We start from the raw sequence: 23,871 nt of genomic DNA on the forward strand, positions 1-23,871 counted from the left end.
AGCTTAACTCTTTATATTTGGGTTTACTTGGCCAACAAGCAAACCTATTGAATAAAAATTGCCCACGACCATGCATTTTGTGATGTTAGTAACGCAACGACAATGAAGAAAAGATCATTTTGGTCTATAGAGTTTGATAATCGTTGTTGTTTCTCGTGCACGTTTATTTAAACCTTAACTCTTTATATTTGGGTTTACTTGGCCAACAAGCAAACCTTGAATTGAAATTGCCCACAACCATGCCTTTTGGCATTTGTGATGTTTGTAACGAAACGACAATGAAGACATGATCATTTTGGTCAATAGAGCATGATAATCGTTGTTGTTTCTCGTGCACGTTCATTTAAAGCTTAACTCTTTATATTTGGGTTTACTTGGCCAACAAGCAAACCTATTGAATAAAAATTGTCCACGACCATGCATTTTGTGATGTTAGTAACGCAACGACAATGAAGAAAAGATCATTTTGGTCAATAGAGTTTGATAATCGTTGTTGTTTCTCGTGCACGTTCATTTAAAGCTTAACTCTTTATATTTGGGTTTACTTGGCCAACAAGCAAACCTATTGAATAGAAATTGCCCACGACCATGCCTTTTGTGATGTTTGTAACGTAACGACAATGAAGACAGGATCATTTTGGTCAATAGAGCATGATAATCGTTGTTGTTTCTCGTGCACGTTCATTTAAAGCTTAACTCTTTATATTTGGGTTTACTTGGCCAACAAGCAAACCTATTGAATAAAAATTGCCCACGACCATGCATTTTGTGATGTTAGTAACGCAACGACAATGAAGAAAAGATCATTTTGGTCTATAGAGTTTGATAATCGTTGTTGTTTCTCGTGCACGTTCATTTAAAGCTTAACTCTTTATATTTGGGTTTACTTGGCCAACAAGCAAACCTATTGAATAGAAATTGCCCACGACCATGCATTTTGTGATGTTAGTAACGCAACGACAATGAAGAAAAGGTCATTTTGGCCTATAGAGTTTGATAATCGTTGTTGTTTCTCGTGCACGTTCATTTAAAGCTTAACTCTTTATATTTGGGTTTACTTGGCCAACAAGCAAACCTATTGAATAGAAATTGCCCACGACCATGCATTTTGTGATGTTAGTAACGCAACGACAATGAAGAAAAGGTCATTTTGGCCTATAGAGATTGATAATCGTTGTTGTTTCTCGTGCACGTTCATTTAAAGCCTAACTCTTTATATTTGGGTTTACTTGGCCAACAAGCAAACATATTGAATTGAAATTGCCCACAACCATGCCTTTTGTGATGTTTGTAACGTAACGACAATGAAGACAGGATCATTTTGGTCAATAGAGCATGATAATCGTTGTTGTTTCTCGTGCACGTTCATTTAAAGCTTAACTCTTTATATTTGGGTTTACTTGGCCAACAAGCAAACCTTGAATTGAAATTGCCCACAACCATGCCTTTTGGCTTTTGTGATGTTTGTAACGAAACGACAATGAAGACAAGATCATTTTGGTCAATAGAGCATGATAATCGTTGTTGTTTCTCGTGCACGTTCATTTAAAGCTTAACTCTTTATATTTGGGTTTACTTGGCCAACAAGCAAACCTATTGAATAAAAATTGTCCACGACCATGCATTTTGTGATGTTAGTAACGCAACGACAATGAAGAAAAGATCATTTTGGTCAATAGAGTTTGATAATCGTTGTTGTTTCTCGTGCACGTTCATTTAAAGCTTAACTCTTTATATTTGGGTTTACTTGGCCAACAAGCAAACCTATTGAATAAAAATTGTCCACGACCATGCATTTTGTGATGTTAGTAACGCAACGACAATGAAGAAAAGATCATTTTGGTCAATAGAGTTTGATAATCGTTGTTGTTTCTCGTGCACGTTCATTTAAAGCTTAACTCTTTATATTTGGGTTTACTTGGCCAACAAGCAAACCTATTGAATAGAAATTGCCCACGACCATGCCTTTTGTGATGTTTGTAACGTAACGACAATGAAGACAGGATCATTTTGGTCAATAGAGCATGATAATCGTTGTTGTTTCTCGTGCACGTTCATTTAAAGCTTAACTCTTTATATTTGGGTTTACTTGGCCAACAAGCAAACCTATTGAATAAAAATTGCCCACGACCATGCATTTTGTGATGTTAGTAACGCAACGACAATGAAGAAAAGATCATTTTGGTCTATAGAGTTTGATAATCGTTGTTGTTTCTCGTGCACGTTCATTTAAAGCTTAACTCTTTATATTTGGGTTTACTTGGCCAACAAGCAAACCTATTGAATAGAAATTGCCCACGACCATGCATTTTGTGATGTTAGTAACGCAACGACAATGAAGAAAAGGTCATTTTGGCCTATAGAGTTTGATAATCGTTGTTGTTTCTCGTGCACGTTCATTTAAAGCTTAACTCTTTATATTTGGGTTTACTTGGCCAACAAGCAAACCTATTGAATAGAAATTGCCCACGACCATGCATTTTGTGATGTTAGTAACGCAACGACAATGAAGAAAAGGTCATTTTGGCCTATAGAGATTGATAATCGTTGTTGTTTCTCGTGCACGTTCATTTAAAGCCTAACTCTTTATATTTGGGTTTACTTGGCCAACAAGCAAACATATTGAATTGAAATTGCCCACAACCATGCCTTTTGTGATGTTTGTAACGTAACGACAATGAAGACAGGATCATTTTGGTCAATAGAGCATGATAATCGTTGTTGTTTCTCGTGCACGTTCATTTAAAGCTTAACTCTTTATATTTGGGTTTACTTGGCCAACAAGCAAACCTATTGAATAAAAATTGCCCACGACCATGCATTTTGTGATGTTAGTAACGCAACGACAATGAAGAAAAGATCATTTTGGTCTATAGAGTTTGATAATCGTTGTTGTTTCTCGTGCACGTTTATTTAAACCTTAACTCTTTATATTTGGGTTTACTTGGCCAACAAGCAAACCTTGAATTGAAATTGCCCACAACCATGCCTTTTGGCATTTGTGATGTTTGTAACGAAACGACAATGAAGACATGATCATTTTGGTCAATAGAGCATGATAATCGTTGTTGTTTCTCGTGCACGTTCATTTAAAGCTTAACTCTTTATATTTGGGTTTACTTGGCCAACAAGCAAACCTATTGAATAAAAATTGTCCACGACCATGCATTTTGTGATGTTAGTAACGCAACGACAATGAAGAAAAGATCATTTTGGTCAATAGAGTTTGATAATCGTTGTTGTTTCTCGTGCACGTTCATTTAAAGCTTAACTCTTTATATTTGGGTTTACTTGGCCAACAAGCAAACCTATTGAATAGAAATTGCCCACGACCATGCCTTTTGTGATGTTTGTAACGTAACGACAATGAAGACAGGATCATTTTGGTCAATAGAGCATGATAATCGTTGTTGTTTCTCGTGCACGTTCATTTAAAGCTTAACTCTTTATATTTGGGTTTACTTGGCCAACAAGCAAACCTATTGAATAAAAATTGCCCACGACCATGCATTTTGTGATGTTAGTAACGCAACGACAATGAAGAAAAGATCATTTTGGTCTATAGAGTTTGATAATCGTTGTTGTTTCTCGTGCACGTTCATTTAAAGCTTAACTCTTTATATTTGGGTTTACTTGGCCAACAAGCAAACCTATTGAATAGAAATTGCCCACGACCATGCATTTTGTGATGTTAGTAACGCAACGACAATGAAGAAAAGGTCATTTTGGCCTATAGAGTTTGATAATCGTTGTTGTTTCTCGTGCACGTTCATTTAAAGCTTAACTCTTTATATTTGGGTTTACTTGGCCAACAAGCAAACCTATTGAATAGAAATTGCCCACGACCATGCATTTTGTGATGTTAGTAACGCAACGACAATGAAGAAAAGGTCATTTTGGCCTATAGAGATTGATAATCGTTGTTGTTTCTCGTGCACGTTCATTTAAAGCCTAACTCTTTATATTTGGGTTTACTTGGCCAACAAGCAAACATATTGAATTGAAATTGCCCACAACCATGCCTTTTGTGATGTTTGTAACGTAACGACAATGAAGACAGGATCATTTTGGTCAATAGAGCATGATAATCGTTGTTGTTTCTCGTGCACGTTCATTTAAAGCTTAACTCTTTATATTTGGGTTTACTTGGCCAACAAGCAAACCTTGAATTGAAATTGCCCACAACCATGCCTTTTGGCTTTTGTGATGTTTGTAACGAAACGACAATGAAGACAAGATCATTTTGGTCAATAGAGCATGATAATCGTTGTTGTTTCTCGTGCACGTTCATTTAAAGCTTAACTCTTTATATTTGGGTTTACTTGGCCAACAAGCAAACCTATTGAATAAAAATTGTCCACGACCATGCATTTTGTGATGTTAGTAACGCAACGACAATGAAGAAAAGATCATTTTGGTCAATAGAGTTTGATAATCGTTGTTGTTTCTCGTGCACGTTCATTTAAAGCTTAACTCTTTATATTTGGGTTTACTTGGCCAACAAGCAAACCTATTGAATAGAAATTGCCCACGACCATGCCTTTTGTGATGTTTGTAACGTAACGACAATGAAGACAGGATCATTTTGGTCAATAGAGCATGATAATCGTTGTTGTTTCTCGTGCACGTTCATTTAAAGCTTAACTCTTTATATTTGGGTTTACTTGGCCAACAAGCAAACCTATTGAATAAAAATTGCCCACGACCATGCATTTTGTGATGTTAGTAACGCAACGACAATGAAGAAAAGGTCATTTTGGCCTATAGAGTTTGATAATCGTTGTTGTTTCTCGTGCACGTTCATTTAAAGCTTAACTCTTTATATTTGGGTTTACTTGGCCAACAAGCAAACCTATTGAATAGAAATTGCCCACGACCATGCATTTTGTGATGTTAGTAACGCAACGACAATGAAGAAAAGGTCATTTTGGCCTATAGAGTTTGATAATCGTTGTTGTTTCTCGTGCACGTTCATTTAAAGCTTAACTCTTTATATTTGGGTTTACTTGGCCAACAAGCAAACATATTGAATTGAAATTGCCCACAACCATGCCTTTTGTGATGTTTGTAACGTAACGACAATGAAGACAGGATCATTTTGGTCAATAGAGCATGATAATCGTTGTTGTTTCTCGTGCACGTTCATTTAAAGCTTAACTCTTTATATTTGGGTTTACTTGGCCAACAAGCAAACCTATTGAATAGAAATTGCCCACGACCATGCATTTTGTGATGTTAGTAACGCAACGACAATGAAGAAAAGGTCATTTTGGCCTATAGAGTTTGATAATCGTTGTTGTTTCTCGTGCACGTTCATTTAAAGCTTAACTCTTTATATTTGGGTTTACTTGGCCAACAAGCAAACTTATTGAATAGAAATTGCCCACGACCATGCATTTTGTGATGTTAGTAACGCAACGACAATGAAGAAAAGGTCATTTTGGCCTATAGAGATTGATAATCGTTGTTGTTTCTCGTGCACGTTCATTTAAAGCCTAACTCTTTATATTTGGGTTTACTTGGCCAACAAGCAAACATATTGAATTGAAATTGCCCACAACCATGCCTTTTGTGATGTTTGTAACGTAACGACAATGAAGACAGGATCATTTTGGTCAATAGAGCATGATAATCGTTGTTGTTTCTCGTGCACGTTCATTTAAAGCTTAACTCTTTATATTTGGGTTTACTTGGCCAACAAGCAAACCTTGAATTGAAATTGCCCACAACCATGCCTTTTGGCTTTTGTGATGTTTGTAACGAAACGACAATGAAGACAAGATCATTTTGGTCAATAGAGCATGATAATCGTTGTTGTTTCTCGTGCACGTTCATTTAAAGCTTAACTCTTTATATTTGGGTTTACTTGGCCAACAAGCAAACCTATTGAATAAAAATTGTCCACGACCATGCATTTTGTGATGTTAGTAACGCAACGACAATGAAGAAAAGATCATTTTGGTCAATAGAGTTTGATAATCGTTGTTGTTTCTCGTGCACGTTCATTTAAAGCTTAACTCTTTATATTTGGGTTTACTTGGCCAACAAGCAAACCTATTGAATAGAAATTGCCCACGACCATGCCTTTTGTGATGTTTGTAACGTAACGACAATGAAGACAGGATCATTTTGGTCAATAGAGCATGATAATCGTTGTTGTTTCTCGTGCACGTTCATTTAAAGCTTAACTCTTTATATTTGGGTTTACTTGGCCAACAAGCAAACCTATTGAATAAAAATTGCCCACGACCATGCATTTTGTGATGTTAGTAACGCAACGACAATGAAGAAAAGGTCATTTTGGCCTATAGAGTTTGATAATCGTTGTTGTTTCTCGTGCACGTTCATTTAAAGCTTAACTCTTTATATTTGGGTTTACTTGGCCAACAAGCAAACCTATTGAATAGAAATTGCCCACGACCATGCATTTTGTGATGTTAGTAACGCAACGACAATGAAGAAAAGGTCATTTTGGCCTATAGAGTTTGATAATCGTTGTTGTTTCTCGTGCACGTTCATTTAAAGCTTAACTCTTTATATTTGGGTTTACTTGGCCAACAAGCAAACATATTGAATTGAAATTGCCCACAACCATGCCTTTTGTGATGTTTGTAACGTAACGACAATGAAGACAGGATCATTTTGGTCAATAGAGCATGATAATCGTTGTTGTTTCTCGTGCACGTTCATTTAAAGCTTAACTCTTTATATTTGGGTTTACTTGGCCAACAAGCAAACCTATTGAATAGAAATTGCCCACGACCATGCCTTTTGTGATGTTTGTAACGTAACGACAATGAAGACAGGATCATTTTGGTCAATAGAGCATGATAATCGTTGTTGTTTCTCGTGCACGTTCATTTAAAGCTTAACTCTTTATATTTGGGTTTACTTGGCCAACAAGCAAACCTATTGAATAAAAATTGCCCACGACCATGCATTTTGTGATGTTAGTAACGCAACGACAATGAAGAAAAGATCATTTTGGTCTATAGAGTTTGATAATCGTTGTTGTTTCTCGTGCACGTTCATTTAAAGCTTAACTCTTTATATTTGGGTTTACTTGGCCAACAAGCAAACCTATTGAATAAAAATTGCCCACGACCATGCATTTTGTGATGTTAGTAACGCAACGACAATGAAGAAAAGGTCATTTTGGCCTATAGAGTTTGATAATCGTTGTTGTTTCTCGTGCACGTTCATTTAAAGCTTAACTCTTTATATTTGGGTTTACTTGGCCAACAAGCAAACCTATTGAATAGAAATTGCCCACGACCATGCATTTTGTGATGTTAGTAACGCAACGACAATGAAGAAAAGGTCATTTTGGCCTATAGAGTTTGATAATCGTTGTTGTTTCTCGTGCACGTTCATTTAAAGCTTAACTCTTTATATTTGGGTTTACTTGGCCAACAAGCAAACATATTGAATTGAAATTGCCCACAACCATGCCTTTTGTGATGTTTGTAACGTAACGACAATGAAGACAGGATCATTTTGGTCAATAGAGCATGATAATCGTTGTTGTTTCTCGTGCACGTTCATTTAAAGCTTAACTCTTTATATTTGGGTTTACTTGGCCAACAAGCAAACCTATTGAATAGAAATTGCCCACGACCATGCCTTTTGTGATGTTTGTAACGTAACGACAATGAAGACAGGATCATTTTGGTCAATAGAGCATGATAATCGTTGTTGTTTCTCGTGCACGTTCATTTAAAGCTTAACTCTTTATATTTGGGTTTACTTGGCCAACAAGCAAACCTATTGAATAAAAATTGCCCACGACCATGCATTTTGTGATGTTAGTAACGCAACGACAATGAAGAAAAGATCATTTTGGTCTATAGAGTTTGATAATCGTTGTTGTTTCTCGTGCACGTTCATTTAAAGCTTAACTCTTTATATTTGGGTTTACTTGGCCAACAAGCAAACCTATTGAATAAAAATTGCCCACGACCATGCATTTTGTGATGTTAGTAACGCAACGACAATGAAGAAAAGGTCATTTTGGCCTATAGAGTTTGATAATCGTTGTTGTTTCTCGTGCACGTTCATTTAAAGCTTAACTCTTTATATTTGGGTTTACTTGGCCAACAAGCAAACCTATTGAATAGAAATTGCCCACGACCATGCATTTTGTGATGTTAGTAACGCAACGACAATGAAGAAAAGGTCATTTTGGCCTATAGAGTTTGATAATCGTTGTTGTTTCTCGTGCACGTTCATTTAAAGCTTAACTCTTTATATTTGGGTTTACTTGGCCAACAAGCAAACATATTGAATTGAAATTGCCCACAACCATGCCTTTTGTGATGTTTCTAACGTAACGACAATGAAGACAGGATCATTTTGGTCAATAGAGCATGATAATCGTTGTTGTTTCTCGTGCACGTTCATTTAAAGCTTAACTCTTTATATTTGGGTTTACTTGGCCAACAAGCAAACCTTGAATTGAAATTGCCCACAACCACGCCTTTTGGCTTTTGTGATGTTTGTAACGTAACGACAATGAAGACATGATCATTTTGGTCAATAGAGCATGATAATCGTTGTTGTTTCTCGTGCACGTTCATTTAAAGCTTAACTCTTTATATTTGGGTTTACTTGGCCAACAAGCAAACCTATTGAATAAAAATTGCCCACGACCATGCATTTTGTGATGTTAGTAACGCAACGACAATGAAGAAAAGATCATTTTGGTCTATAGAGTTTGATAATCGTTGTTGTTTCTCGTGCACGTTCATTTAAAGCTTAACTCTTTATATTTGGGTTTACTTGGCCAACAAGCAAACCTATTGAATAGAAATTGCCCACGACCATGCATTTTGTGATGTTAGTAACGCAACGACAATGAAGAAAAGGTCATTTTGGCCTATAGAGTTTGATAATCGTTGTTGTTTCTCGTGCACGTTCATTTAAAGCTTAACTCTTTATATTTAGGTTTACTTGGCCAACAAGCAAACCTATTGAATAGAAATTGCCCACGACCATGCATTTTGTGATGTTAGTAACGCAACGACAATGAAGAAAAGGTCATTTTGGCCTATAGAGATTGATAATCGTTGTTGTTTCTCGTGCACGTTCATTTAAAGCCTAACTCTTTATATTTGGGTTTACTTGGCCAACAAGCAAACATATTGAATTGAAATTGCCCACAACCATGCCTTTTGTGATGTTTGTAACGTAACGACAATGAAGACAGGATCATTTTGGTCAATAGAGCATGATAATCGTTGTTGTTTCTCGTGCACGTTCATTTAAAGCTTAACTCTTTATATTTGGGTTTACTTGGCCCACAAGCAAACCTTGAATTGAAATTGCCCACAACCATGCCTTTTGGCTTTTGTGATGTTTGTAACGAAACGACAATGAAGACATGATCATTTTGGTCAATAGAGCATGATAATCGTTGTTGTTTCTCGTGCACGTTCATTTAAAGCTTAACTCTTTATATTTGGGTTTACTTGGCCAACAAGCAAACCTATTGAATAAAAATTGTCCACGACCATGCATTTTGTGATGTTAGTAACGCAACGACAATGAAGAAAAGATCATTTTGGTCAATAGAGTTTGATAATCGTTGTTGTTTCTCGTGCACGTTCATTTAAAGCTTAACTCTTTATATTTGGGTTTACTTGGCCAACAAGCAAACCTATTGAATAGAAATTGCCCACGACCATGCCTTTTGTGATGTTTGTAACGTAACGACAATGAAGACAGGATCATTTTGGTCAATAGAGCATGATAATCGTTGTTGTTTCTCGTGCACGTTCATTTAAAGCTTAACTCTTTATATTTGGGTTTACTTGGCCAACAAGCAAACCTATTGAATAAAAATTGCCCACGACCATGCATTTTGTGATGTTAGTAACGCAACGACAATGAAGAAAAGATCATTTTGGTCAATAGAGTTTGATAATCATTGTTGTTTCTCGTGCACGTTTATTTAAACCTTAACTCTTTATATTTGGGTTTACTTGGCCAACAAGCAAACCTATTGAATAGAAATTGCCCACGACCATGCATTTTGTGATGTTAGTAACGCAACGACAATGAAGAAAAGGTCATTTTGGCCTATAGAGTTTGATAATCGTTGTTGTATCTCGTGCACGTTCATTTAAAGCTTAACTCTTTATATTTGGGTTTACTTGGCCAACAAGCAAACCTATTGAATAGAAATTGCCCACGACCATGCATTTTGTGATGTTAGTAACGCAACGACAATGAAGAAAAGGTCATTTTGGCCTATAGAGATTGATAATCGTTGTTGTTTCTCGTGCACGTTCATTTAAAGCCTAACTCTTTATATTTGGGTTTACTTGGCCAACAAGCAAACATATTGAATTGAAATTGCCCACAACCATGCCTTTTGTGATGTTTGTAACGTAACGACAATGAAGACAGGATCATTTTGGTCAATAGAGCATGATAATCGTTGTTGTTTCTCGTGCACGTTCATTTAAAGCTTAACTCTTTATATTTGGGTTTACTTGGCCCACAAGCAAACCTTGAATTGAAATTGCCCACAACCATGCCTTTTGGCTTTTGTGATGTTTGTAACGAAACGACAATGAAGACATGATCATTTTGGTCAATAGAGCATGATAATCGTTGTTGTTTCTCGTGCACGTTCATTTAAAGCTTAACTCTTTATATTTGGGTTTACTTGGCCAACAAGCAAACCTATTGAATAAAAATTGTCCACGACCATGCATTTTGTGATGTTAGTAACGCAACGACAATGAAGAAAAGATCATTTTGGTCAATAGAGTTTGATAATCGTTGTTGTTTCTCGTGCACGTTCGTTTAAAGCTTAACTCTTTATATTTGGGTTTACTTGGCCAACAAGCAAACCTATTGAATAGAAATTGCCCACGACCATGCCTTTTGTGATGTTTGTAACGTAACGACAATGAAGACAGGATCATTTTGGTCAATAGAGCATGATAATCGTTGTTGTTTCTCGTGCACGTTCATTTAAAGCTTAACTCTTTATATTTGGGTTTACTTGGCCAACAAGCAAACCTATTGAATAGAAATTGCCCACGACCATGCATTTTGTGATGTTAGTAACGCAACGACAATGAAGAAAAGGTCATTTTGGCCTATAGAGTTTGATAATCGTTGTTGTTTCTCGTGCACGTTCATTTTAAGCTTAACTCTTTATATTTGGGTTTACTTGGCCAACAAGCAAACCTATTGAATAGAAATTGCCCACGACCATGCATTTTGTGATGTTAGTAACGCAACGACAATGAAGAAAAGGTCATTTTGGCCTATAGAGATTGATAATCGTTGTTGTTTCTCGTGCACGTTCATTTAAAGCCTAACTCTTTATATTTGGGTTTACTTGGCCAACAAGCAAACATATTGAATTGAAATTGCCCACAACCATGCCTTTTGTGATGTTTGTAACGTAACGACAATGAAGACAGGATCATTTTGGTCAATAGAGCATGATAATCGTTGTTGTTTCTCGTGCACGTTCATTTAAAGCTTAACTCTTTATATTTGGGTTTACTTGGCCAACAAGCAAACCTATTGAATAAAAATTGCCCACGACCATGCATTTTGTGATGTTAGTAACGCAACGACAATGAAGAAAAGATCATTTTGGTCTATAGAGTTTGATAATCGTTGTTGTTTCTCGTGCACGTTCATTTAAAGCTTAACTCTTTATATTTGGGTTTACTTGGCCAACAAGCAAACCTATTGAATAGAAATTGCCCACGACCATGCCTTTTGTGATGTTTGTAACGTAACGACAATGAAGACAGGATCATTTTGGTCAATAGAGCATGATAATCGTTGTTGTTTCTCGTGCACGTTCATTTAAAGCTTAACTCTTTATATTTGGGTTTACTTGGCCAACAAGCAAACCTATTGAATAAAAATTGCCCACGACCATGCATTTTGTGATGTTAGTAACGCAACGACAATGAAGAAAAGATCATTTTGGTCTATAGAGTTTGATAATCGTTGTTGTTTCTCGTGCACGTTCATTTAAAGCTTAACTCTTTATATTTGGGTTTACTTGGCCAACAAGCAAACCTATTGAATAGAAATTGCCCACGACCATGCATTTTGTGATGTTAGTAACGCAACGACAATGAAGAAAAGGTCATTTTGGCCTATAGAGTTTGATAATCGTTGTTGTTTCTCGTGCACGTTCATTTAAAGCTTAACTCTTTATATTTGGGTTTACTTGGCCAACAAGCAAACCTATTGAATAGAAATTGCCCACGACCATGCATTTTGTGATGTTAGTAACGCAACGACAATGAAGAAAAGGTCATTTTGGCCTATAGAGATTGATAATCGTTGTTGTTTCTCGTGCACGTTCATTTAAAGCCTAACTCTTTATATTTGGGTTTACTTGGCCAACAAGCAAACATATTGAATTGAAATTGCCCACAACCATGCCTTTTGTGATGTTTGTAACGTAACGACAATGAAGACAGGATCATTTTGGTCAATAGAGCATGATAATCGTTGTTGTTTCTCGTGCACGTTCATTTAAAGCTTAACTCTTTATATTTGGGTTTACTTGGCCAACAAGCAAACCTATTGAATAAAAATTGCCCACGACCATGCATTTTGTGATGTTAGTAACACAACGACAATGAAGAAAAGATCATTTTGGTCTATAGAGTTTGATAATCGTTGTTGTTTCTCGTGCACGTTTATTTAAACCTTAACTCTTTATATTTGGGTTTACTTGGCCAACAAGCAAACCTTGAATTGAAATTGCCCACAACCATGCCTTTTGGCATTTGTGATGTTTGTAACGAAACGACAATGAAGACATGATCATTTTGGTCAATAGAGCATGATAATCGTTGTTGTTTCTCGTGCACGTTCATTTAAAGCTTAACTCTTTATATTTGGGTTTACTTGGCCAACAAGCAAACCTATTGAATAAAAATTGTCCACGACCATGCATTTTGTGATGTTAGTAACGCAACGACAATGAAGAAAAGATCATTTTGGTCAATAGAGTTTGATAATCGTTGTTGTTTCTCGTGCACGTTCATTTAAAGCTTAACTCTTTATATTTGGGTTTACTTGGCCAACAAGCAAACCTATTGAATAGAAATTGCCCACGACCATGCCTTTTGTGATGTTTGTAACGTAACGACAATGAAGACAGGATCATTTTGGTCAATAGAGCATGATAATCGTTGTTGTTTCTCGTGCACGTTCATTTAAAGCTTAACTCTTTATATTTGGGTTTACTTGGCCAACAAGCAAACCTATTGAATAAAAATTGCCCACGACCATGCATTTTGTGATGTTAGTAACGCAACGACAATGAAGAAAAGATCATTTTGGTCTATAGAGTTTGATAATCGTTGTTGTTTCTCGTGCACGTTCATTTAAAGCTTAACTCTTTATATTTGGGTTTACTTGGCCAACAAGCAAACCTATTGAATAGAAATTGCCCACGACCATGCATTTTGTGATGTTAGTAACGCAACGACAATGAAGAAAAGGTCATTTTGGCCTATAGAGTTTGATAATCGTTGTTGTTTCTCGTGCACGTTCATTTAAAGCTTAACTCTTTATATTTGGGTTTACTTGGCCAACAAGCAAACCTATTGAATAGAAATTGCCCACGACCATGCATTTTGTGATGTTAGTAACGCAACGACAATGAAGAAAAGGTCATTTTGGCCTATAGAGATTGATAATCGTTGTTGTTTCTCGTGCACGTTCATTTAAAGCCTAACTCTTTATATTTGGGTTTACTTGGCCAACAAGCAAACATATTGAATTGAAATTGCCCACAACCATGCCTTTTGTGATGTTTGTAACGTAACGACAATGAAGACAGGATCATTTTGGTCAATAGAGCATGATAATCGTTGTTGTTTCTCGTGCACGTTCATTTAAAGCTTAACTCTTTATATTTGGGTTTACTTGGCCAACAAGCAAACCTTGAATTGAAATTGCCCACAACCATGCCTTTTGGCTTTTGTGATGTTTGTAACGAAACGACAATGAAGACAAGATCATTTTGGTCAATAGAGCATGATAATCGTTGTTGTTTCTCGTGCACGTTCATTTAAAGCTTAACTCTTTATATTTGGGTTTACTTGGCCAACAAGCAAACCTATTGAATAAAAATTGTCCACGACCATGCATTTTGTGATGTTAGTAACGCAACGACAATGAAGAAAAGATCATTTTGGTCAATAGAGTTTGATAATCGTTGTTGTTTCTCGTGCACGTTCATTTAAAGCTTAACTCTTTATATTTGGGTTTACTTGGCCAACAAGCAAACCTATTGAATAGAAATTGCCCACGACCATGCCTTTTGTGATGTTTGTAACGTAACGACAATGAAGACAGGATCATTTTGGTCAATAGAGCATGATAATCGTTGTTGTTTCTCGTGCACGTTCATTTAAAGCTTAACTCTTTATATTTGGGTTTACTTGGCCAACAAGCAAACCTATTGAATAAAAATTGCCCACGACCATGCATTTTGTGATGTTAGTAACGCAACGACAATGAAGAAAAGGTCATTTTGGCCTATAGAGTTTGATAATCGTTGTTGTTTCTCGTGCACGTTCATTTAAAGCTTAACTCTTTATATTTGGGTTTACTTGGCCAACAAGCAAACCTATTGAATAGAAATTGCCCACGACCATGCATTTTGTGATGTTAGTAACGCAACGACAATGAAGAAAAGGTCATTTTGGCCTATAGAGTTTGATAATCGTTGTTGTTTCTCGTGCACGTTCATTTAAAGCTTAACTCTTTATATTTGGGTTTACTTGGCCAACAAGCAAACATATTGAATTGAAATTGCCCACAACCATGCCTTTTGTGATGTTTGTAACGTAACGACAATGAAGACAGGATCATTTTGGTCAATAGAGCATGATAATCGTTGTTGTTTCTCGTGCACGTTCATTTAAAGCTTAACTCTTTATATTTGGGTTTACTTGGCCAACAAGCAAACCTATTGAATAGAAATTGCCCACGACCATGCCTTTTGTGATGTTTGTAACGTAACGACAATGAAGACAGGATCATTTTGGTCAATAGAGCATGATAATCGTTGTTGTTTCTCGTGCACGTTCATTTAAAGCTTAACTCTTTATATTTGGGTTTACTTGGCCAACAAGCAAACCTATTGAATAAAAATTGCCCACGACCATGCATTTTGTGATGTTAGTAACGCAACGACAATGAAGAAAAGATCATTTTGGTCTATAGAGTTTGATAATCGTTGTTGTTTCTCGTGCACGTTCATTTAAAGCTTAACTCTTTATATTTGGGTTTACTTGGCCAACAAGCAAACCTATTGAATAAAAATTGCCCACGACCATGCATTTTGTGATGTTAGTAACGCAACGACAATGAAGAAAAGGTCATTTTGGCCTATAGAGTTTGATAATCGTTGTTGTTTCTCGTGCACGTTCATTTAAAGCTTAACTCTTTATATTTGGGTTTACTTGGCCAACAAGCAAACCTATTGAATAGAAATTGCCCACGACCATGCATTTTGTGATGTTAGTAACGCAACGACAATGAAGAAAAGGTCATTTTGGCCTATAGAGTTTGATAATCGTTGTTGTTTCTCGTGCACGTTCATTTAAAGCTTAACTCTTTATATTTGTGTTTACTTGGCCAACAAGCAAACATATTGAATTGAAATTGCCCACAACCATGCCTTTTGTGATGTTTGTAACGTAACGACAATGAAGACAGGATCATTTTGGTCAATAGAGCATGATAATCGTTGTTGTTTCTCGTGCACGTTCATTTAAAGCTTAACTCTTTATATTTGGGTTTACTTGGCCAACAAGCAAACCTATTGAATAGAAATTGCCCACGACCATGCCTTTTGTGATGTTTGTAACGTAACGACAATGAAGACAGGATCATTTTGGTCAATAGAGCATGATAATCGTTGTTGTTTCTCGTGCACGTTCATTTAAAGCTTAACTCTTTATATTTGGGTTTACTTGGCCAACAAGCAAACCTATTGAATAAAAATTGCCCACGACCATGCATTTTGTGATGTTAGTAACGCAACGACAATGAAGAAAAGATCATTTTGGTCTATAGAGTTTGATAATCGTTGTTGTTTCTCGTGCACGTTCATTTAAAGCTTAACTCTTTATATTTGGGTTTACTTGGCCAACAAGCAAACCTATTGAATAGAAATTGCCCACGACCATGCATTTTGTGATGTTAGTAACGCAACGACAATGAAGAAAAGGTCATTTTGGCCTATAGAGTTTGATAATCGTTGTTGTTTCTCGTGCACGTTCATTTAAAGCTTAACTCTTTATATTTGGGTTTACTTGGCCAACAAGCAAACCTATTGAATAGAAATTGCCCACGACCATGCATTTTGTGATGTTAGTAACGCAACGACAATGAAGAAAAGGTCATTTTGGCCTATAGAGATTGATAATCGTTGTTGTTTCTCGTGCACGTTCATTTAAAGCCTAACTCTTTATATTTGGGTTTACTTGGCCAACAAGCAAACATATTGAATTGAAATTGCCCACAACCATGCCTTTTGTGATGTTTGTAACGTAACGACAATGAAGACAGGATCATTTTGGTCAATAGAGCATGATAATCGTTGTTGTTTCTCGTGCACGTTCATTTAAAGCTTAACTCTTTATATTTGGGTTTACTTGGCCAACAAGCAAACCTTGAATTGAAATTGCCCACAACCATGCCTTTTGGCTTTTGTGATGTTTGTAACGAAACGACAATGAAGACAAGATCATTTTGGTCAATAGAGCATGATAATCGTTGTTGTTTCTCGTGCACGTTCATTTAAAGCTTAACTCTTTATATTTGGGTTTACTTGGCCAACAAGCAAACCTATTGAATAAAAATTGTCCACGACCATGCATTTTGTGATGTTAGTAACGCAACGACAATGAAGAAAAGATCATTTTGGTCAATAGAGTTTGATAATCGTTGTTGTTTCTCGTGCACGTTCATTTAAAGCTTAACTCTTTATATTTGGGTTTACTTGGCCAACAAGCAAACCTATTGAATAGAAATTGCCCACGACCATGCCTTTTGTGATGTTTGTAACGTAACGACAATGAAGACAGGATCATTTTGGTCAATAGAGCATGATAATCGTTGTTGTTTCTCGTGCACGTTCATTTAAAGCTTAACTCTTTATATTTGGGTTTACTTGGCCAACAAGCAAACCTATTGAATAAAAATTGCCCACGACCATGCATTTTGTGATGTTAGTAACGCAACGACAATGAAGAAAAGGTCATTTTGGCCTATAGAGTTTGATAATCGTTGTTGTTTCTCGTGCACGTTCATTTAAAGCTTAACTCTTTATATTTGGGTTTACTTGGCCAACAAGCAAACCTATTGAATAGAAATTGCCCACGACCATGCATTTTGTGATGTTAGTAACGCAACGACAATGAAGAAAAGGTCATTTTGGCCTATAGAGTTTGATAATCGTTGTTGTTTCTCGTGCACGTTCATTTAAAGCTTAACTCTTTATATTTGGGTTTACTTGGCCAACAAGCAAACATATTGAATTGAAATTGCCCACAACCATGCCTTTTGTGATGTTTGTAACGTAACGACAATGAAGACAGGATCATTTTGGTCAATAGAGCATGATAATCGTTGTTGTTTCTCGTGCACGTTCATTTAAAGCTTAACTCTTTATATTTGGGTTTACTTGGCCAACAAGCAAACCTATTGAATAGAAATTGCCCACGACCATGCCTTTTGTGATGTTTGTAACGTAACGACAATGAAGACAGGATCATTTTGGTCAATAGAGCATGATAATCGTTGTTGTTTCTCGTGCACGTTCATTTAAAGCTTAACTCTTTATATTTGGGTTTACTTGGCCAACAAGCAAACCTATTGAATAAAAATTGCCCACGACCATGCATTTTGTGATGTTAGTAACGCAACGACAATGAAGAAAAGATCATTTTGGTCTATAGAGTTTGATAATCGTTGTTGTTTCTCGTGCACGTTCATTTAAAGCTTAACTCTTTATATTTGGGTTTACTTGGCCAACAAGCAAACCTATTGAATAAAAATTGCCCACGACCATGCATTTTGTGATGTTAGTAACGCAACGACAATGAAGAAAAGGTCATTTTGGCCTATAGAGTTTGATAATCGTTGTTGTTTCTCGTGCACGTTCATTTAAAGCTTAACTCTTTATATTTGGGTTTACTTGGCCAACAAGCAAACCTATTGAATAGAAATTGCCCACGACCATGCATTTTGTGATGTTAGTAACGCAACGACAATGAAGAAAAGGTCATTTTGGCCTATAGAGTTTGATAATCGTTGTTGTTTCTCGTGCACGTTCATTTAAAGCTTAACTCTTTATATTTGTGTTTACTTGGCCAACAAGCAAACATATTGAATTGAAATTGCCCACAACCATGCCTTTTGTGATGTTTGTAACGTAACGACAATGAAGACAGGATCATTTTGGTCAATAGAGCATGATAATCGTTGTTGTTTCTCGTGCACGTTCATTTAAAGCTTAACTCTTTATATTTGGGTTTACTTGGCCAACAAGCAAACCTATTGAATAGAAATTGCCCACGACCATGCCTTTTGTGATGTTTGTAACGTAACGACAATGAAGACAGGATCATTTTGGTCAATAGAGCATGATAATCGTTGTTGTTTCTCGTGCACGTTCATTTAAAGCTTAACTCTTTATATTTGGGTTTACTTGGCCAACAAGCAAACCTATTGAATAAAAATTGCCCACGACCATGCATTTTGTGATGTTAGTAACGCAACGACAATGAAGAAAAGATCATTTTGGTCTATAGAGTTTGATAATCGTTGTTGTTTCTCGTGCACGTTCATTTAAAGCTTAACTCTTTATATTTGGGTTTACTTGGCCAACAAGCAAACCTATTGAATAAAAATTGCCCACGACCATGCATTTTGTGATGTTAGTAACGCAACGACAATGAAGAAAAGGTCATTTTGGCCTATAGAGTTTGATAATCGTTGTTGTTTCTCGTGCACGTTCATTTAAAGCTTAACTCTTTATATTTGGGTTTACTTGGCCAACAAGCAAACCTATTGAATAGAAATTGCCCACGACCATGCATTTTGTGATGTTAGTAACGCAACGACAATGAAGAAAAGGTCATTTTGGCCTATAGAGTTTGATAATCGTTGTTGTTTCTCGTGCACGTTCATTTAAAGCTTAACTCTTTATATTTGGGTTTACTTGGCCAACAAGCAAACATATTGAATTGAAATTGCCCACAACCATGCCTTTTGTGATGTTTCTAACGTAACGACAATGAAGACAGGATCATTTTGGTCAATAGAGCATGATAATCGTTGTTTTTTCTCGTGCACGTTCATTTAAAGCTTAACTCTTTATATTTGGGTTTACTTGGCCAACAAGCAAACCTTGAATTGAAATTGCCCACAACCACGCCTTTTGGCTTTTGTGATGTTTGTAACGTAACGACAATGAAGACATGATCATTTTGGTCAATAGAGCATGATAATCGTTGTTGTTTCTCGTGCACGTTCATTTAAAGCTTAACTCTTTATATTTGGGTTTACTTGGCCAACAAGCAAACCTATTGAATAAAAATTGTCCACGACCATGCATTTTGTGATGTTAGTAACGCAACGACAATGAAGAAAAGATCATTTTGGTCAATAGAGTTTGATAATCGTTGTTGTTTCTCGTGCACGTTCATTTAAAGCTTAACTCTTTATATTTGGGTTTACTTGGCCAACAAGCAAACCTATTGAATAGAAATTGCCCACGACCATGCCTTTTGTGATGTTTGTAACGTAACGACAATGAAGACAGGATCATTTTGGTCAATAGAGCATGATAATCGTTGTTGTTTCTCGTGCACGTTCATTTAAAGCTTAACTCTTTATATTTGGGTTTACTTGGCCAACAAGCAAACCTATTGAATAAAAATTGCCCACGACCATGCATTTTGTGATGTTAGTAACGCAACGACAATGAAGAAAAGATCATTTTGATCTATAGAGTTTGATAATCGTTGTTGTTTCTCGTGCACGTTCATTTAAAGCTTAACTCTTTATATTTGGGTTTACTTGGCCAACAAGCAAACCTATTGAATAGAAATTGCCCACGACCATGCATTTTGTGATGTTAGTAACGCAACGACAATGAAGAAAAGGTCATTTTGGCCTATAGAGTTTGATAATCGTTGTTGTTTCTCGTGCACGTTCATTTAAAGCTTAACTCTTTATATTTGGGTTTACTTGGCCAACAAGCAAACCTATTGAATAGAAATTGCCCACGACCATGCATTTTGTGATGTTAGTAACGCAACGACAATGAAGAAAAGGTCATTTTGGCCTATATAGTTTGATAATCGTTGTTGTTTCTCGTGCACGTTCATTTAAAGCCTAACTCTTTATATTTGGGTTTACTTGGCCAACAAGCAAACATATTGAATTGAAATTGCCCACAACCATGCCTTTTGTGATGTTTGTAACGTAACGACAATGAAGACAGGATCATTTTGGTCAATAGAGCATGATAATCGTTGTTGTTTCTCGTGCACGTTCATTTAAAGCTTAACTCTTTATATTTGGGTTTACTTGGCCAACAAGCAAACCTTGAATTGAAATTGCCCACAACCATGCCTTTTGGCTTTTGTGATGTTTGTAACGTAACGACAATGAAGACATGATCATTTTGGTCAATAGAGCATGATAATCGTTGTTGTTTCTCGTGCACGTTCATTTAAAGCTTAACTCTTTATATTTGGGTTTACTTGGCCAACAAGCAAACCTATTGAATAAAAATTGTCCACGACCATGCATTTTGTGATGTTAGTAACGCAACGACAATGAAGAAAAGATCATTTTGGTCAATAGAGTTTGATAATCATTGTTGTTTCTCGTGCACGTTCATTTAAAGCTTAACTCTTTGTATTAGGGTTTACTTGGCCAACAAGCAAACCTATTGAATAGAAATTGCCCACGACCATGCCTTTTGTGATGTTTGTAACGTAACGACAATGAAGACAGGATCATTTTGGTCAATAGAGCATGATAATCGTTGTTGTTTCTCGTGCACGTTCATTTAAAGCTTAACTCTTTATATTTGGGTTTACTTGGCCAACAAGCAAACCTATTGAATAAAAATTGCCCACGACCATGCATTTTGTGATGTTAGTAACGCAACGACAATGAAGAAAAGATCATTTTGGTCTATAGAGTTTGATAATCGTTGTTGTTTCTCGTGCACGTTCATTTAAAGCTTAACTCTTTATATTTGGGTTTACTTGGCCAACAAGCAAACCTATTGAATAGAAATTGCCCACGACCATGCATTTTGTGATGTTAGTAACGCAACGACAATGAAGAAAATGTCATTTTGGCCTATAGAGTTTGATAATCGTTGTTGTTTCTCGTGCACGTTCATTTAAAGCTTAACTCTTTATATTTGGGTTTACTTGGCCAACAAGCAAACCTATTGAATAGAAATTGCCCACGACCATGCATTTTGTGATGTTAGTAACGCAACGACAATGAAGAAAAGGTCATTTTGGCCTATAGAGATTGATAATCGTTGTTGTTTCTCGTGCACGTTCATTTAAAGCCTAACTCTTTATATTTGGGTTTACTTGGCCAACAAGCAAACATATTGAATTGAAATTGCCCACAACCATGCCTTTTGTGATGTTTGTAACGTAACGACAATGAAGACAGGATCATTTTGGTCAATAGAGCATGATAATCGTTGTTGTTTCTCGTGCACGTTCATTTAAAGCTTAACTCTTTATATTTGGGTTTACTTGGCCAACAAGCAAACCTTGAATTGAAATTGCCCACAACCATGCCTTTTGGCTTTTGTGATGTTTGTAACGAAACGACAATGAAGACATGATCATTTTGGTCAATAGAGCATGATAATCGTTGTTGTTTCTCGTGCACGTTCATTTAAAGCTTAACTCTTTATATTTGGGTTTACTTGGCCAACAAGCAAACCTATTGAATAAAAATTGTCCACGACCATGCATTTTGTGATGTTAGTAACGCAACGACAATGAAGAAAAGATCATTTTGGTCAATAGAGTTTGATAATCGTTGTTGTTTCTCGTGCACGTTCATTTAAAGCTTAACTCTTTATATTTGGGTTTACTTGGCCAACAAGCAAACCTATTGAATAAAAATTGTCCACGACCATGCATTTTGTGATGTTAGTAACGCAACGACAATGAAGAAAAGATCATTTTGGTCAATAGAGTTTGATAATCGTTGTTGTTTCTCGTGCACGTTCATTTAAAGCTTAACTCTTTATATTTGGGTTTACTTGGCCAACAAGCAAACCTATTGAATAGAAATTGCCCACGACCATGCATTTTGTGATGTTAGTAACGCAACGACAATGAAGAAAAGGTCATTTTGGCCTATAGAGATTGATAATCGTTGTTGTTTCTCGTGCACGTTCATTTAAAGCCTAACTCTTTATATTTGGGTTTACTTGGCCAACAAGCAAACATATTGAATTGAAATTGCCCACAACCATGCCTTTTGTGATGTTTGTAACGTAACGACAATGAAGACAGGATCATTTTGGTCAATAGAGCATGATAATCGTTGTTGTTTCTCGTGCACGTTCATTTAAAGCCTAACTCTTTATATTTGGGTTTACTTGGCCAACAAGCAAACATATTGAATTGAAATTGCCCACAACCATGCCTTTTGTGATGTTTGTAACGTAACGACAATGAAGACAGGATCATTTTGGTCAATAGAGCATGATAATCGTTGTTGTTTCTCGTGCACGTTCATTTAAAGCTTAACTCTTTATATTTGGGTTTACTTGGCCAACAAGCAAACCTTGAATTGAAATTGCCCACAACCATGCCTTTTGTGATGTTTGTAACGTAACGACAATGAAGACAGGATCATTTTGGTCAATAGAGCATGATAATCGTTGTTGTTTCTCGTGCACGTTCATTTAAAGCTTAACTCTTTATATTTGGGTTTACTTGGCCAACAAGCAAACCTATTGAATAAAAATTGCCCACGACCATGCATTTTGTGATGTTAGTAACGCAACGACAATGAAGAAAAGGTCATTTTGGCCTATAGAGTTTGATAATCGTTGTTGTTTCTCGTGCACGTTCATTTAAAGCTTAACTCTTTATATTTGGGTTTACTTGGCCAACAAGCAAACCTATTGAATAGAAATTGCCCACGACCATGCATTTTGTGATGTTAGTAACGCAACGACAATGAAGAAAAGGTCATTTTGGCCTATAGAGTTTGATAATCGTTGTTGTTTCTCGTGCACGTTCATTTAAAGCTTAACTCTTTATATTTGGGTTTACTTGGCCAACAAGCAAACATATTGAATTGAAATTGCCCACAACCATGCCTTTTGTGATGTTTGTAACGTAACGACAATGAAGACAGGATCATTTTGGTCAATAGAGCATGATAATCGTTGTTGTTTCTCGTGCACGTTCATTTAAAGCTTAACTCTTTATATTTGGGTTTACTTGGCCAACAAGCAAACCTTGAATTGAAATTGCCCACAACCACGCCTTTTGGCTTTTGTGATGTTTGTAACGTAACGACAATGAAGACATGATCATTTTGGTCAATAGAGCATGATAATCGTTGTTGTTTCTCGTGCACGTTCATTTAAAGCTTAACTCTTTATATTTGGGTTTACTTGGCCAACAAGCAAACCTATTGAATAAAAATTGTCCACGACCATGCATTTTGTGATGTTAGTAACGCAACGACAATGAAGAAAAGATCATTTTGGTCAATAGAGTTTGATAATCGTTGTTGTTTCTCGTGCACGTTCATTTAAAGCTTAACTCTTTATATTTGGGTTTACTT

The sequence above is a fragment of the Salvia hispanica genome, chromosome 3 (genome assembly GCF_029641045.1).
Source record: "Salvia hispanica isolate PSC_SH4W2 chromosome 3, Shi_PSC_v1, whole genome shotgun sequence".
In the NCBI taxonomy this organism is placed as follows: Eukaryota; Viridiplantae; Streptophyta; class Magnoliopsida; order Lamiales; family Lamiaceae; genus Salvia; species Salvia hispanica.